Source organism: Nesoenas mayeri, assembly GCF_963082525.1.
Source record: "Nesoenas mayeri genome assembly, chromosome: 11".
NCBI classification, from domain to species: Eukaryota; Metazoa; Chordata; class Aves; order Columbiformes; family Columbidae; genus Nesoenas; species Nesoenas mayeri.
In genome coordinates this window covers 10,300,973-10,315,436 of record NC_137563.1, presented here as the reverse complement: position 1 = coordinate 10,315,436, position 14,464 = coordinate 10,300,973, and positions in this window count along the sequence as shown.

The window sequence follows — 14,464 nt, the reverse complement described above, 5'->3', positions numbered from 1 at the left end:
AGGGTTGCCCAGGAACTGTGCTTGCCTTTCTCTCATCTCCAGGATTTTGGGGCAGGACCCCCTATTTATTCCACTGCACAGGGCTGCAAGAGCAGCAGGGGCTGAGCCAGGACTGGAGCTCCTCAGAGCAGCTACGCGCAAATAATTATTATTGATAATTAGCAAAAACACACTGATGGCATCTCCTCCATATCAGCTTAGCTCTGAATTTGGCAAAGGCTCCAGTCTCACTGAGACGATCCTCTTGTTGTGTAAACACCTTCTGTGGCGTCCCCTGCTCCTCCTCCATGGCTGAGAGCCAAACTAGGCAAAGAAAATGCTGCTATGAGCTCCGGTGATGGCACGGAGAGGCCTGGCCAGCGGCTGGGAGTTGAGAGCATCCTTCAGATTTCTCCTTTACCTGGTACAATGGGCACCTCTGAAAGATTTGACCAAAGAATCGCCGCTGGTCATCATCATTCAGAGCTGTTGCCTCACCAGGGTTAGCTCTCTGCTGCCTAACGTCAGGTGGGAGCTGGTTTAAACACTTATTTTCTTTGTTTAGTTTTCCAAACTACCAAAATGAGGCTCTGGATGGGGAGCGGGAGTGTCCCAGCTTACCCACAGGCTTCTCTGGTCCATGCGTGAGAGCCACCACAAAATGAACTTTTGAAAAAAGTTGATATTTTAGCCAGGCTTTTAAAATGACCAAAAAAACCTCCCAAAGTACTAGAAATGTTGTTTGGTATTCTCTGTTTTCCTAGCAGGGCTGAGGGAGGTGAGGGGAAACCTCTGGCCTTACAGATAGGATGTGGGCTGTGGTTCCAACTCTCCTGGAAAACTTTAATTGATGAAAAAGTGTTTAATATTTTTAGCATACTGTCAACATGCCCCTGTGAGGACGTGTGTGCTATAGGAGAATGCAACATGGAGGACTCATCCTTGTGATTTACCAGCTGTCCTCACCCTTGCAGGCAGACCCGGAGCGATCCACCACAACCTCGATGGCAGGACCGTGGGAACAGCCACTGCAGGGGGACCTGTCATCTGCGAGAGGGTACTCATTGCACGAGAACGCGGAGGCTGGTCCAAAAATGCTGCGGGGAGACTTGCTGGGCACTTGTCTGCAGCTGGGGCTGGGCTGCCCCTTCGAGGTGGGATGTGCTGCCAGACCATTGTCTTCTTCATTGATAAGAGGTGATGCGATGCCACGAAGTGAAACAGAGACACGAGTGGCACTGAGGAGGTTGGGGTGGTGTCATAAAGCTGAGGGAGCTTGTTTGCAAGGGGACTTGTGAATCCTCCTTCTCTGCACTTTGATGGCTTCATTTGGGGTCTTGCAAAATGTAGGGGGCAGGATGCAGAGGAGGATGGTGGTGCTGGGGGTTGGGACCTCCAGCCACAAAGATACAGCCACATCGGAGCCATTTGGGCCTGAGTTGGGACCGGGATGGGTGGAGAGTCCCCCCTGCTCTCCCAGACGTGGGCAAACCTGTCTCTCCAGCCACAGGCACCACATGAGAGAGCCGTGGTCGCCCTTGTGTCTACCTGCCATCCCTTCCCTGCTCCAGGCAGGGACCTCTGGCTCCTGCATCCAGCCCGAGGTACCTCATGACCAGGGTCGGCCACTCTACCTGCTCCCGCCTTGGTTTCTCTCCACCTCAAATGGCAATAAGCCATCTCCAAGGCGCCATGAAGCCACGATCATTAGCGCCTGGCTTCATTAAGTGGTTTGAGCAGGGCTGGAAGGCTCGTTATCGCAATTGCCATATTATTTGCTCAGCAGTGGGGAGGAGGAGGTGGCCCTCAGCTGGAAGAGAAATCCTCAGCCCCTTCACATGCACAGCAAGTTAATGTGGGTGTTCTTAATTTAATTTGTCTGGTTGGGGCTAAAATACAGAGGCCCAGAGAAAGCATTGGATCTGAACAGATGCCCAAGGGAAGGGCTGAATTCAGGCTCTTGATGACAAGTAGAGCCCATGGCATCTTCTTGTCACAGCTGCAGTGTGTTTGTGGGGATAAATGGCTTCTCAGGTGGAGTGCAGCCCTCCAACTACCTGTGCTGGACAAGAAATATGAAGGTGGCCCCATCCTCAGGTAGGAATTCCACAGGGAATTAGGAGCAGTGAAGGCTGGAGGAGCTGGGAGACCACAGATGTGTGGCTAATGTGGAAGAAAGGCTCTCCTCATCTCTCCACCTGCTTTCTGGGCTCAAATCTTGCGTTTCGTGGACAAGTGATGTTAAAGGATGGTGTTTCCAGCCACGGTCTCTGCTGTGGTGGGGCAGCTGGCGTTAGCAAAGCTGGTCTGAGGCTTGGCCAGTTGTTCCTGGTCCTGGTTTTACCTGTTTTCCTCTTGACTGATAACAGTCTGAGCTTCTGCACAGATCAAACTTCAGCTTTCCTGCCACTCACGCTCCATGTTTTCGTTAAATGCTTGAAAGAAAAAATGCAGCTATCTGCCAAAGCCATCAGCCTGCGAATGCAAGAACACACGTGCTCTCCTTGCTGATCTTGCTGGTTTTGTAAGGAAAATATGTCCTTGCTGCAGAGGACACCTGGACATGCCACCATGGACCAGATCCAAAACATAGGCAAGAAGGTAACTTGCTGGGATAAAATGGGGGAAGATGGGTGGTTTAAATTACCTTAAAACCAGCAGTAAGTTGACAGAATGTGGCCAAGCCCTGTGGTATGATGGCAAGTGGGGAATCTTTGTACTTTCTTCTTCATTTCTATTTTTGCCGTTAGCAGTAAGCCCTGCTGAAAGGCAGCGGGTGTGGGCTGGAAGAGGTGCCCAATGATGCCAATGAATGGGAAGTGGTTTGGGAGAACTGTCCCAGTCTGTGCTGCTTGTGATCCCCTGGTCTTTCAAAACCAGGGATGTGCCCCACATCCTGCCGGTTAAACGCAGTCCCTGTGTAAATGGGGTCACAGCAGCTTCCCGCATCCCTTACCGCATCCTGGGTCAGCTGCCTCTGGGCTTTCCCAGCAGCTCCGCACCATTCCTGGCCTCCAGTGACAAAAAAAATTCCCTAAAATAACCCCCTCTCTCTGCTGCTCCAGCAGGAAGGTGGGATGTAAACAGGCTTCTGTTTGTTAGTGTTAGCGCTTGCCGGGCTCTCATGCTGGGCTGGGTTTGGGGCGAGTGTTTCCTTCACTCCAGCTCCAATTCTGTTAGCTCCCCACTCTGTCTAGGCAGGAGTTCCCCAAAACCCCTCCACTCTGCACACGCTGCTTTGAGACGGGAAGGTTGCAGCCCCAGAGGTGCTAGAAGGATTTTTCTGAGTGAGTTTAAGGTAAAGCAGCATCTCTGGGAGCAATGGCAGCCACCAGCTTTCTTCTGTGCAATGCATGCAGCCAGCAGGGTGCTCCTGGACCTGCTGGGAGACAGATATATATATGCAATAATACCCTCAGAACCTGGTGGGGGTTGTTTTGCTGTGGCAAGAAGCAAACTCTCAGAGAAGTGCAATCTGGCACCAGCAGCGCTGATGACTCCAGGTAATGTGGGTGTGCTGGGTGTGCTGTTGTTTTTGGGGACATCCCTTGCTACCCTGATTCTGCCATCCCTACCTGCCACCTTGCCTGATTCCTGGGGCCAAATCCTGCTCCTGGTTGTGCCCAGCACCACCTCTGAGGGTGGCAGGTGTGGGGACAGCTGGGGACATGCTGGCCACCCCCGAGCACGCAGGGACCACTGTTTTGGGGGACTGATGACTGACACAGTGGGGCAACCATAGAATTTGTCTATAATGATGTTCTCTGTCATTTCAATGAGCACATGGGGAACACAGGGAAACAGCAGAAGGGGTTAAATCAATAGTTATGTTTAAATCAATATTCTAGATTAATGTTCCTGTCTTAGCAATGCCACCTTCCTTTTCACCCTGGCTTGAGGGCACGGACCCCAGTGGCTGAGTCTGAGCCCCCGCTTTCGATGTGAACATGTTTTGGCAGATATGATGCAAGATTTGGGCTGATTTTTTCGTTTGTTTTTGTTTGCTTGTTTATTTGTTTGTTTGTTTTAAAAAAGTGCCAAAATGAAACAATAGCCTGACCATGGCTGTGGTCTGTGCACCAAGCAAGCTGATGAGACTGGCTTCCCAAAATTGGGTGTAAAAAGGAGTCTCAGCAGTTGCTCCTCACTGCTCACTTTTTTTGGAGCGGCAGGATGCTCTTTCCTGGCCTCTCCTCTTGCTCTTGCCTTTCCCAGCACCGCCGGGACCCAAGGCTTAATCTTGGCTCCTTAATCCCAGCCTTGGTCGTTGAGGTGCAGCCTGCACCCTGTGCTGGGATCTTTGGCTCTGAGATGCAACTCACACCCGCATGTGGACTTTAGAGCTGTCAGATATATGGAAATTCTCTATTTGTGTAAATTTATGTTTGAGGTTGTTCTCATATAAGATGGATTTTGGGGTCACTTGAAAGGTGTGTGGCTGTACAGGTGGATCCCACCTCCTGCTGCTCCATGGGGTGTTGATGCAAAAAATCCTGTGTGCTGGAAGCAAAATACAGAGACCCTCACACCAACACCATCCCAACGCAGTTGTTTAAGCTACTGAGCGTCATGAAAAAACCTAAGGGAAGTCTCTGTGGCAGAAAGCGCTTTCACAAAAGCCGCTCAAAGCCCCAGTGGCCCTTGGCCACCAGCATCGCCCACGCTGCCTCCAGCACTCTCACAAAAACACCAGAGGAAGCAAACGTTTCAGATTTGAAATACAAATAGTTTGTGGTTGTTGTATTTTTTTTTTTAAACTCGTGCTATGGTTACATGCGATCCCAGCCGCAGCACCTTGGCTCTGACTTTCAGATGCCAAACTTTAGCTGGACCACTAAGCCGGCTCTGAGGTGGGAGCGGGCTCAGGCAGCAATACCCCAGGCCTGAGAAATGTGCAGTAATAAATCAGGGCAGATGCATCTCAAAGGCAGCAGCAGATCCAGGGCAATGCTCCGGCTTCCCAGAGGCAGCTCAGGAAATATGAGGATGCCGGTGTGTGGATTTGGCAGAGATGGGGTTGGTTATTTGTGGCTGGATTTGCAGGGAACATCGTGGGAATCTCGTTTGGATCAGGTTTGGTTTGTCTTGTACACACACATGGGATGGCCTGGAAAGGCCGTGCAATGCAGGGCAAAAAAAGGGATTTTTCATGTAGTGGCTGATCTGGAAAATATAAGGGGGAGAGAAGCGGGGAAAAGACAATTCAGATTAAACTGGAAACATTTTGATTTAGAAAAAAAATATATCCCTCAAATATTCTGTTTTTAGATCACTGCAGAATGGCCAGTTTGACAAGAAATGCAAAGTTTGTGTTTGCAGATTGACCAATTAATTCCTTTCTAAAACATTTTTTTTATAAAGGCCATTTCCAAACAAAAAATAAAACCCCATAGGTCCTGCAAAAGTTTCAGGAACAGAGGTTGGGTATTTCTGAGGTGCTTCATTTTGGGAACTCCTGAACAAACATTTTGACATTTTTACACCAGCTTCTTTTTTAACCCCCAAATATTTTCCAGATTTGCCTGAGATGGGTAAATAGTCCATGCCTTGTCGGAGCTGCCTCCAGGCTTCGCTGAGGATGCTGATGGCCAAGAGTATCCTTGGTCCCTGCAGAAGGAGCCTGGGAAGATCCTCCGGCTCCCCAACCTGGGCATCAGGGTGATGCCGCCCCTCAAAATGCCTCGTGCAGAGGTGGTTAATGTGGTGGGGAGATTTCTGTCCATGCTCTGGTTTTGCTGGAGACTCGGGAGGTGCGACTGGATCAAGTAGATTCCGGAGGGATTTACAGCGAGTGCTGGGAGCTAAACTCTTTCATGTGAAGGGCTTATTGTGTTGGCCTGTCGTGTCTGAGGCAGGTTTTGGAGGTTTTGCCTATGGCTGAGGGGCCAAAGTGAAGCAGGGAGAGCAAAGCACCCTCCTGCAGTGGGGTTTTCCTCCTGCCATGTGTTCATCCAGCCCAAACCCCATGTCAAGGCAACATTGGGACCATGAGCTCTTTGTATCGCCCTCCCGGTGCTGCCGCCACCTCCCAGCCTTTCCAGCAAGGCCAAGAAGTCTGGCCAAGAAATGTTTCCCTTCCGAAACTGCAAAATGTAATTAATGCTGGTAATAAACACGGAAAGTCTTTAGCTTTGCTGCTGGGCTGAACTCCCCCTGGTTAACAGCAGCCATGGCATTGCGGTCTCTTCTGAATGAGGGTCAGCGGGGTGGAACAAACCCATTCCCTGCCTTCATCCCATGGTTGTGATGATGAGGAGGGTGGCACAGCAGTCAGGATCTCCTTGAGGGATCTTGATACCAACAAATATAAAACAAATCCCTTCCTCCCTCTGGGGAAGCACCTCAGCCCTAGGAGATGCCGGTGAGGCAACACCAAAGGGCCCACTGGGAGCTGAAGAGCAGGACCCTGGGGCAGGATCAATCTCACGGGTTTCTGGATGTTTTTCAGGAAAAAGGCTGCGATGTGCTCACATGTGACTCCTCCAGGCTGTGAACTTATTTAATTTCTGCTCTATGTGAAATCACACTATTTATTTTATTTTTTCACCCTTCTTGGGTGTTACATAGGCATTTGCATCCCCTGGAGATGCAGGCTCAAGGACACTGGCTCGAGAAGTCAAGTGACATTTGCCAATGCCTTTCTGCAGCCTGGACGAGGCTCTCACTGTCCAGAAAAACAAACAAACAAACAAACAAACAAATAATAAAAAAGAAAATAAAAAGATAATTTTCCTTTTCTTTAATGGCATTTCTCCTTAGGACCCCTTTGGATGTGTGAATCCCTCCCAGTGCAGTTTGGGGCTGATCTCTGCATGGCACCAACTGCCGCAAAACCTGGGCAGCATCTCCCTCTGGAAAGGCTGCTTGGAAAGGAAAATACTCCTATTCAGAGGGACGAAACACCAAAAAATTCAAAACACTTTTCAGAACCTGCTGCTACTTGTGAGACCTGGGTGCTGCAGTATCCAGCGATGCTCAGGCCGAGTCAAAGCAAGTGCCTGGTGCTTGTCCCACTCTGTTCCTTGACAGGTGTGTGGCGAGGGGAGAATATTCCTGCAAGGGCAGGTGGGGGGCTTGCTGCAGCCCCCCTGGGATGTTCTTGTGTGCTACCTCGGCTGTGCTGGCTAGGGTGGCTGCAGAGGGCAATTCTGCCCTGGCCTGGGGCATTTATGAGCCTGAGAGGGGTGAAGAGAGGGCCTCAGACTTTCTTACAGCTGCAGCCTTTGCACTTACACCTGTCTCAGCAGCCTGACAGTGCTGTCCCCAGCATCCCTGCCATGGTGCCCCCTGCATCCCTGCCACGCTGCCCCCTGCATCCACGCCACGCTGCCCCCAGCATCACTGCCATGCCAGTTCCTGCATCCCTGCCGTGCTGCCTCCTGCATCCCATGCTTCATCCCTCCCCGGCAGCCTTTCCCTTCGGCCCCTTTCAGCCCAGCCCATCAGTCCTTTGCACCCCTGACACCCCGCTGCTCTATGGGCAAGGCTTCCAGCAGCAGCCCTGCCTGCAGCCCAGGCTCTGACCTTCCTCCCAGACCTTCCTCTTGACCTTCCTCCGCTGTCCATCCCCGGCGCGGCCAGTGCCGTGTGGTGCCACCCCCACCTAGTGCCGGCCCGGAGCACCGGCAGGTGTCGGGGTGCGGACAGGGCTCCCCGGGCTCAGCCTGCTGGGGCATCTCTTTGACACCCCCGGCTGATCCCGGTGTCACACCTGTGACACGGCCCTGCAGGAGATTTTCCTGCCCTGGGTCTGAGAGATGCTCTGGGGTAAATTAACGATGGGAGGAGATCATAGAATCATTTTGGTTGGAAGAGACCCTTAAGATCGAGTCCAGCCATAACCTAACTCTACCACTAACCCGTGTCCCTAAAATCCTCAACCCTATGTCTGTTCAGCCCCTCCATGGGTGATGACTCCACCACTGCCCTGGGCAGCCTGTTCCAATGCCCAACAACCCTTTCCAGGAATAATTTTTTCCTAATGTCCAATCTGAATGTGTGGACGCAGCCCCCACATCACCCCAGAGGATGGGTATGGGCAGGGGACACCACAGGACCCACGGGGCTGTCTCCCTCTTCATGCCCCATCCCACAGCTCTGGAAAAGGGGACGCTCCTGGCTCCAGCATCGGGAGCCCAGGGGGGACAAGGGACAGTGCCACATCCCTGGTCACCGAGCTTGTCCCAGCACCAGGGCTGGACCCCCTTGGGCATCTCTCTGGGGACACTTCTGCATATCTTAGGTGGCATCTCCCAAGGACAAGTCCCCATGGAACCCATGTGTCTCAGTACCTGGATAACATCACCTCCCTCTGCCCCTGCCAGCCCAGTAAGGACCAGTTGTAGATGTCCAGGGCAGAGGATGAGGTCAGGCAAATCCTTCAGCAACGTCCCCCCCATACTGAGTCTCCCCTTGCTCCCCTCCCACCCATCAGAGACTCCCAGAGTCACAACTTTTATTTTTTCCTTCCAGTCCCTCACCCTGTTTCTCCCTGGAGCTTCACACCCTCTGTGTCCCTGTGGCCAAGGGCTGGTCATCCTGCCCAAGTGCTGTGCAAAGCCACCTCCCCTGGGCTGGCTGAGCCACCTGGGTCATCTAGTGCCACCTGCTGCTCACCTGGGACAAGGTGGTGAGCAATCGTCCCTGCTCACCCATGCTGGGCTCGCTGGGCTTGCAACATCCTCAATGCAGAACAATTTTGGTTGGAAGGAGCCTGTGCAGGTCACTTTACCCAGTCCTCAGAGGAAAGTCACTCCTTGTACTGAAATTTTCCCAAATTTGGCTCATTGTTTGCCCTTCCCTACATTTTCTTTGGTTCCATCACCCCCAGACAGTTGCATGGGCATTTTCCTCAGCTCCCTCGGGTGCTGTGGCTTTGCTAGAGGGATGCAGGGACCCCTTGCAGCTCAGGGGATGCTCTGCAGATGGGGATGCTCTGCATGGGATGATGATCTTGCTCATCCATGGGGTGCTGTGGGGCATCATGGCCACCTGTGCTCCTCCAACCAGTGCTGGCCATCACAGCACGATCTGCTGTTCATGATGACAAACCAGACTGGGAGAAGGTCAGTGGGCACAGGTCATGTCTCATCAGGCTTGAAAATGTCTTCCCTCTCATCCCAGCCACAGCAGAAAAATTCAGAGCTTGGTGGGGACACCAGAGCAAAGGCAACTGCAAGGAAAGACCCTTTGGATTAATGTTTCAAGGGGATTTTTGAGGGTTTTGTTTGTGTTGTTTACCTTCAGACACCACTTACTATTGCAGAGGGAACACATCTTGGGTAGAGACTGCAAAGTGCCCTCTCTGAATGGAGCTGGAAACATGCTCAGAAATCTGTGAAGACCAAAGGAAGACATGGGAAAGATAGACCACAGTGTGGAAGAGGAGTCAGAAAGAAAGGAAGATGAAGGGGCAACATGGCTTCCTTCATATTTCCCGGTGAAACAAGGAAAAAACCCAACACTGCCTCTTTATTGTCTCAGAAAACCCACTTGCAGCTCAGCCCTGAAAGCGGGATTCAGCAGCTCAGTATAACCCAAACGTTTCCTGGGCTGCCTTCAAGAAAATTTTGGAACAGAGAGGGCTTAAATCCTGCTGAAGAGGCCCATTTATCTGGGAACTGGAAAAAAAAAAAAATTGGGATAATATTTAGAAAAACCTGTGAATGGGCATGGCCCCGTGCGTGCCGAGCAGCAGCAACCTGCCGAGCAGGGGGACAAGCCCCCTCTGCATGTGGCTAATTTTCCCCTTTTCATTTCTTTCCCATTTCCTTCCTGGCTCCGAAAGGTTTTGCTCTTCCCAGGTGGGTCCGTGGGGTGTGTTTCCCTTGGGAGTGGGGCTGAAAGAAAAGATTTGTTGTGGGCAGGGTGGGTAGAAACCCTGACTGGTCCGAGCATCCCCCAGGGCTGGTGTGGAGAGCATCTCTCCCCCAGTTAACAGTCCAGGCTGATCTACAGGATCTGTTTAATCAGATATCACTTAAAACCAGGTTGATTTCTGCTTAATTGGTGAATAATAAACATTTAATTGGCAAAGCTTAAACGAAGCTGTAACCCCCCCTTCCCCAAGCCATTAGCAGCATCTATTTTAACACTCAGAACCTGGCTGGGATTCAACAAATGCTGGGTTTGGGGTTTTTTTTTCCCTGTTGAACTACATGAATGTGTGTTCAAAATTCAGTTGGCCATCTCAGTCAGGTTTGATGTATAATTATGTTTGATGAGGAATAATAAGTGGCTTTCAAAACAAGACCAGGTTAACATCTTTCCTGCTGTCTCCTGCGGGGAAGTCAATATTCACCACCAGCAGCTAATGCTGATTTTTATGGGACTATATCCAGACGCGTCCAGGGCTCCATAAAACCCTCCTTCACCTTTGGCTGATTTTGTGTTTTTTTAAGTCTTTTTCAACCTGGGATGGGGTTTTTATTACTGTGGAGTTTTGATTCTTGAAGGATTTGCCCCCCTCCCATGGATCTCAGGCTGCCTTTGCAGGATGCAAATGGACATTTGCTGAAAATAGGTGGGTTTGCCCCCAATTTTGCAGCCTCATCAGGAAAGAAAATAAACATCAGAGGTTTTTTGGGAGATATCCAAAAGGGAAACTTTGAATTCTCAGCCCAAACTGACTGCAAGATTTGGGAGGTTGGTGCTGGTTCCAAGCCTGGCTGCAGGTTGATGCTGCTGGTGCGGTCCCCAGCACAGATGCTGGTTGATAGTGGATGGTTGATGGTTGAACTGGTGTAGGGTCGGCTCTGCTTTAGCACCAGCGCCTGCCTAGGTGGAGCTGCTTCTCTTCAGCATCGCGTCTGGCCAGAAAATGCTGGATTTGATCTGATCGCCCAAATACCGCCTGACTGCAGCTTCTGAGCAGAGACTGGGAAACAAAACAAAACAACACCCAAGCTGTGGGGTTGTGTTTGTTTTCCATGCTCCCCCTGTGAAATACCATGCCAAAGGTAGCACCTCTTGGAGATGAGGCTTTGGCAAATCTTGTAACGCTGCCGAAACTTCCAGGAACAACCTTGGTGAGCCCTGAGTGTCCCCTGATGCTGAGATGGGGACTGAGTCCCAGTCCTGGCTTTCCAGAGGATGCGGGGACACATGTGACACTGACCCACAGGACACCCCCTTCTCTGCCAAAAACTGTCCCTTCCCCAAGGGAAAGGCAGCCGAGCCCCTCCACAGCCCCAAGGGGACACTCCCACATCTGTCTCTCCAGCAAACCCCAAAACTACTGCCCACCAGGCTTTGAGCCCCCAAATTCCCAACTGGGGCCAAAATGTCCCCAAAAGGGGACCAGAGGCACAGCTCTGGGGAGGTTTAAAAGCCACCAGCCAAAAGTTGAGGGGGAAATACCTTAAACTGGGAACACATGGTGCTTGGGCAGCTCTCCTGCTTTTTTTTAATTATTATTTTCAGGGTATTTTGCAGCAATTAAAGAGCTGCAGGTAAAAAGCCAAAGCCCAGAGCCTGGCAAAGGTGCCCGGACAGACGCAGCCACCGACTCCAGGCTGACCATGTTACAGCCCTAAATAGCTGCTTTTCAGGGACAGGTGGGTCACAGCAAACTTTATTTTTCTGGAAACAGCAAGCACATTGTGCAGGGAAGGCTTTCCAAGGATGCTCCCCACACCCTCTTCAGGAAATACCACGCCACTTTCCTTTGTGCCATGCCAATTTTTTTGTTTGGTTTTGGTGGGTTTTTTCGTTGTTTTTTTTAATTGGCATAAGTGATAGCCTCGGCATGGACATGCCGTGCTTTCCCTGGGCTGTCGGATTTTATTTTGACATCGTTGCCGGTTTGATCTTTGCATCTCTCCACCCCCAGGCGCATCTCTCTCCCTGTGTGTTGCTCCCCTCAGTGCAGTGGGGTTTGTTGGGGAATGAAAACACAGTGTGGGGGGTCTCATCCTATGCTGGCCACAGCTGGGTTCTTGGGGACATCCATCACCTGAGCTGGGGATGAAGTAAAAGAGTTGCATTTGATTTGCAAAATCCACCCCAGCCCTCGCAGGAGTCCAATTTTTGAGCCCAATTTCAGCCCTGGAGCTGCCACCCGAACAGCGATGGCTGCGATTCCTTCAGAGGGACCCAAAATATCCTCCTCCGCACGGTGACAACACGGCGCCGGCGTAACCGGCTTTTCCAAAACCTGCTATTCCAGGGGTGGGGCTGGGTTTGTCACCAGCTTCCTCCTGGCTCTGCTGCTCTTTCCCAGTTTGGTGCTCTGGATGAAGCAGGATGGTGGTGGGGACTGAGAGAGGAGGAGGAAGGATTCCTACCCCACATACGAGCGGTGTCCTGTGGGGTGGGTGCCACCAGGACAGACCCTTGGGGTCCTGTTCCAGCACCCTCTCCTCAGGGATTAGCATCCCAAGTATCCCTCCTGCATCCCAGGTGTCCCAAAACACAGCGAGCGGGAGCCAGGACAACCCGGGTGCAGCTCCACGGGGAGCTGGAGCATCTCTCCATCCCACCACCTTGGGCTTTTCCTTCCTTGCCCTGATTTCCAAAACAATAATAAGCCCCAAAGCTATTTGAGATAGGTAAAAAAAAATCTGGGTTTGTTCCTTTCTTTTAATTCAAGAGCAAGCACACTATTTTTTTTTTTAACTTATTGATTTTTTCCCCCCACTATGAATATCTGTGCTGGGCCTGATTGTCCCCAGAGTGCCCTTTCACTGCTGAGTTTCAATTGTTTCTAAACTTCCAGATCCATCTTTTGGATATTTTTACAGGCCTGAGTCTGTAGTGGGCTCTTTTTAAAAATTTTTTATTACTAGCATTCTTACCAGGATGACATTTTGACTAGTCTGGGAAATCATCTCACCCGCTACACCAGTTCCTGACAGTCGAGATTTAATCTTTCTGGAGAGAAAGAACACATTGGATAGAAAAAAAAAGAAAATCCAGATTTCTCTGAAATCACAGAAAAGCAGAGCAGAAGGAGCCTGTGGGAGAGCTCCAGCCCAGCCTGGAGCTGCGCAGTGACTACGCAAGTCCCAACCGTCGCTGGACAGATGTTGGTGTAATTACAGCTAAAACCTCTGGCGCTGGGGATGCTCCGCTCTCTATACTCCGAGTGCATCACTGCAGTCGGGCAGCCTCTCTAATCTCCAATTTAAATCCCTTTTGCTTCTGTCTTCAACGCTTGGAAGGGATGCTGGATGAAAGAAACCCATCAGCACATCCCTCCTTGGCTGTCCCTGTGGTTTTGAGCTCTTTCACCCTGGCAGAAGCCCTTTTTTCTCTGTAATTCTCCCCATTTCTCACTGAGAGCTGCCAGGGATCAGAGGTTTCTAAAACGTGTGATTTGGGCACTTTGAAATGAGTTTCCCCATCCCTGGGCTGTTGTGTCCAGGACGTGGAGCTGTCACTTGTCCCCCACCTTCCCAGGCCTTCCTCCACCACCTCCTTCCTCTCCATCACATTTGATGTCACCTCTTTGGTCTGAAAACAGCTTAAACCAGATCTAGGAAGGAAAAGAAAAAGGCAAGGGTAACATTTTTCCATTGAGCACGAATCTCCTGGGGGTTCACCCAGGGGTTTCCCGGGCGCAAAGCCGGTGGCTGCTGAGCGGTGACAGTGCTGGTGGCATTGCCAGCATCCCTGTGACACATCAGCTGTGGGGATGCTGCTCCAGTGTCCCCAAGTCTTATTTTCCACTGGTGAGCTTCATGGGGAGCTCGCTTGCTCTCAGGATTTTACCATTAATACAACAGAAACCAAACCATATGGCCACTAGTGAACCTGGGGTTAACACCTGGAAGGACAAGCAGAGAAAAAAGAGATTGTTTGAGAAGCATGGATATAAATGCAACAATACCGATTTCTTCTTCAGGTTAATAAATCCCTGGACAGGAGTGGTGACAGCGGCCGAGAGCCCCGTGTTTTGCCACCACCACTACAGGTGGATGCTGAGGGCATCGGGCTGCTGGACAGGTTTGAAGGCTGGTGTTAATGAACTGGTGTTAATGGGCACCCTGATGGCAAGAGGTTGGGTTAGGCAGCGCTGGAGCTGGGCAGGAACTGGAGCTGGAGCTGGACAGGGTTTTTCCACATGGGCTTTCACCAGAGAGCGAAGAGTCAATCTGCAGAGTAACTCCCCCGTGCAGACAAGATTGTGAACCACATCGCTTTAATTATGCCAGTGCAAATTTCACTCATTTGGTTAAGCCTGGGAGCTACAGAAAGAGCTATTTCCAGGTATGCCAGTTTAATTACCGTGTGCCCTTTATTAACGATTGCACCCAGTTGTGGCTGGGCTTTGCTGGGCTCTCTGGCCAGAGCAGGTTTGCAGTCACCAGCGTTGCAATGGCCCCACTTGTGTGTCCCTGGGACACACACACGTGGGCTCTGCTCAGGTCAGATAAATGGGTTTTGACCTGATTTTTGCTGTAATCTCCATGTTGACAGGCCCTCATCATGCGAAGGATAAAACCTCAGCTCCCATGGCCAGGTCCCGGCGGGGTTTTGGCTCGGC